The sequence below is a fragment of the Physeter macrocephalus genome, chromosome 9 (genome assembly GCF_002837175.3).
Source record: "Physeter macrocephalus isolate SW-GA chromosome 9, ASM283717v5, whole genome shotgun sequence".
In the NCBI taxonomy this organism is placed as follows: domain Eukaryota; kingdom Metazoa; phylum Chordata; class Mammalia; order Artiodactyla; family Physeteridae; genus Physeter; species Physeter macrocephalus.
Window position 1 is genome coordinate 20,259,558 of NC_041222.1, and position 3,823 is coordinate 20,263,380.

General features: G+C 37.7%; 1 pseudogene; it reads left to right on the plus strand.

Annotated features, from left to right (window-relative positions):
• Positions 1-1,370: 1,370 nt before the first annotated feature.
• LOC102994866 (WD repeat domain phosphoinositide-interacting protein 3-like) lies at positions 1,371-2,465 on the plus strand (annotated as a pseudogene).
• The last annotated feature ends 1,358 nt before the right edge of the window (positions 2,466-3,823 follow it).

The window sequence follows — 3,823 nt, forward strand, 5'->3', positions numbered from 1 at the left end:
AAAGTCAATTACTGAGAACCTGACTGTGCTAACATGAGAACAATGACTGTTTTCTTTATGGCTCATGCCCCAGCACCTAACAAAGTGCCTGGCACATAATAGGTGCTTAAAGATATTTATTAAATAAATGAGTGATTACTATGGGGAAATAGTGAGGCAATTTTTGAAAAGGATAAGTGACAAAAGTTCTGAGCTTTTAAAAAAGGATTTAAAATAAAGTTCCTGATCTTTATACCTTAACTCCTTTGGAGACAGTTATTAGAACTAGTGATGTTTATAGACTCAGTTTTCATTTCTGAGAGGAATCCCATCATTGCTGTCTCCTTTTTCACACCCTTGACTTTAAAACAGAAATCCATTTTCTGTAGGAATGCAGGTTTGTAAGTGTCAAAAAATTATATATAAAAATGTCATCATAAGTACATTCTGTTCTTTGTTTTTTGTTTTTTTTTAGGGTCTAGAATTTTTTCCTTGTCCTTGTTTTCTTCAATCTTATAAATCTCTTTTCTTGGTTGTCATAAACTGTCATATTTTACAATAAAAATGTATGAAATTTAAAAGTAGTACATTACAAACTATTTAGAAAATTGGAAAAAGAAGAAAAATCACTCTTAATTCTACTGTACCACAGCAGCCATTGGTTATATTTTGATGATTCCCTTCCAGACTTTTTTCTACCCATATATATTTTTTTGAATTTTATTTATTTTTTTATACAGCAGGTTCTTATTAGTTATCCATTTTATACATATTACTATATATATGTCAATCCCAATCTCCCACTTCATCACACCACCACCGCCCCACCACTTTTCCCCACATTCTGTTTTATAACTTCATGTTACATAAGACTAATACAGGAGTACCCATTTCTGTCAAAAAATAACCTTCACAGTGTAGCTTTGAAGGATAAAATAATTCGCTTGATAAATCCCCAATAATGAGATATTTCAGTTATGTCTAATTATTTTTTAGGTTCCTAAACTATACTGAGATGTTCATTTGTGTGGAGAAATCTATAAATTCATCCATAGATACTTCTATTGGCTAATTTCTAGATGTAGAATTGTAATCTCAGAAAGCATGGCTATTTTTAAAGCTTTAGAAGTACACTCACAAATTCCCTTCCAGAAAGACTGTGGCAATTTACCAGCAGTGCAAGAGAGTGACTATTTATGGTGTCTGTGTTAGTTAGGGTTCTCCAGAGAAAGAGAGCTAATAGGATATAAAAGGAGATTTATTATGAGGAATTGACTCGCACATTTATGGAGACTGAGAAGTCCCACAATCTGCCATGTATAAACTGGAAACCCAGGAAAGCCGGTGATGGGATTCCCTCTGAATCGAAGGCCTGAGAATGCGGGGAGCTCATGACGTAAATCCCAATTTGAGGGCAGAAAAAGAGATGAAATATCTCATCACAAACAATAGGCAGAAAAGGGGGCAAATTCCTCCTTCTTCAGCCTTTTTGTTCTATTCAGGCCCTCACTGGATTAGGTGATGCCCACCCACATTGGGGAGGGCAATCTACTAAGTCAATGATTCAGATGCTAATTTTATCCAGAAACACTCTCACAGACACACCCAAATGTAATGTTTAATCAAATATCTTGGCATCCCCTGATCCAGACAGGTTGACATATAAACTTAACTATCACAGATCCACCCCTTGTCAACTTGGCTCTCATATCCATCTCTTTAAGCCATACTTAATTTCCATATAAAAACAGTAGCAAGGTTATAATTCCACCTAACATGGTACAGCTTGCATGCAACCGAAAGCCTACTAACCCTTTTGCCAGAAGAGGAGCTCTTGAAAAAGAACACGCTCATTAACATAGACTTTTCCACAGAATTCAAGGAAGCCAAATTGAGGTGAGACAGAATTGTCCCTTTGGACCTCGTGTTTAAGTTGTTCACGTGCACACACAACCCCTACCAGTTAGTTGCATGTCTTTAAAACCTACTATAACTCTAAAGGCCTTTGTGTCTTGTGTCCCAGTAGTAACAATCCCTTCTTGGACTTCCCAGACATGTATGTGAGTCAGGTGCAGCTTGTGGACCTGGCCAGCACCAGGATGCTGCCAGTGGACATCCCCGTACAGGAAGGTATCCGGAGCAGCACTTCTCTCGACCTGTAGGGAAAAAGAATTGCAATCTGAAAAAGGGACTCATGAGAACATCTGCTACTTCTATCAGGGCATTGAATCCAGGAACTATGAAGAATATCTCAAGCAGTAAATATTTATCATAGCATGCTTCCCTCATCTGTGTATCTAGTGACCATGGCACAGTGTACATTTTTGCTGCCAAAGATCCAAAAGAATAAACAGTCTAGTTTTGCATCAGCCAGTTTCCTTCCAAAATACTTCATTTCCAAATGGAGTTTTCCCAAATTTCAGGTTCCCTCAGGTGATCACCCCATTGAAGTGCTGGGTGTGTCTCTCAGACCCCTCTGGAGCTAACGCTGGCACACTGTGGACCTGTGGGTAAAAGGCAGGAAGGGATTGCCCCAATGACCTTTGGCCTCAAAGCCATATGAGGTCTTTTCCTTTCCTAAGGAAGGGTTTCCATTATTAAGAGAATAATTACCAGGGCATAAGTAGATACTTAGTGGCTTTGAGCAACTTGTACTTGACTGTCGCTTTGTTATATTTTAGTTCAACTGTGAAATTTAGCTTTAGCAGTTCCACTGCATCCTTTACATTTAAAATTTGAGGGGACTCCATATAAACTTAGGACCTGGGTTGAGAAAAGGGTGAACAGTTGAAATTTGTTTTTGGCAACAGATGCCCTCATTTTTACTGGGCCTACAGTGAAGAAATGAGCAAATCGGCAAATGTTAGTTCTTACAATGTAACAAGATTTAAATAGGATAATAATACCAGCAGGTCACCTTAGAAAAGGAGAAAAATTCCTTCTCCAGTCTGAACATGAAGAAAAAAGACACAATTATGCTAGAAAACACAATGTGAACATTTCCCCTTGTGTAAATTAAATGTTGGAATTTTTCCGTGCCTGTAACATTGTTTGGTATGTGTGCACACATGCTGCATGCCACCATCCCCTGTTTCTGTGTTGGAGTTGTTAGAATCCATGTGAAACACCAGACCCCCGGCAGTGAGAGGCCAAGCATGTTGTAGTGTCACTGTGGGGAGTAGCCATCCTTCCTAGGGGGTTTGACTGGGTCTCTTAAACAGGAAGAGTCAGCTTTATTCAGGGCTAAGACTCAATTCTCTGTTATGGTTAGGGATCAAAGCAATGCATAGACTTTAAAAGTTAGTCATTTAATTTAGAGTATATGAAGGAAAATATTCTATACCTCTTTCAACAAAGTGACACAGGAGAAAGTGTCCTCTGGTGATTTCTGTCGGTGTTGAGAATAATGCTTTAGTCTGTCATATCTACTTACATTTCTCGACATCTTTTTCTCTCCCCAACATTTATAAGAGCTACACACTAATATTTTGAAAATGAAAGGCACGTGACTTTTTTTTAACATTGGGTAACTACAATAAGTTATGGGCTCTATATTGTTAAGCACTATTTGAAGCATATATTTAGTTTTCTTAAATTATTGATAAAGAAATTTAATTTTGTGTTTTTGATTTCAGGTTGCAAATATTTAGAATCAGTATAGCAGCAAATTCTCAGTTTTGCAACAAACATGACAAAGAGACTAAAAAGACTAAAGCGTGAGCATAATATGGTAATTATGCACTTTGTGGTCTTGATCTTAACCCAGGTGTCCTTAATAGGCTCCCACCGGCAGCATGATCTAGAGTCCAGATCAACAGCTTAACCAGCTTGCCAAAAAAAAAAA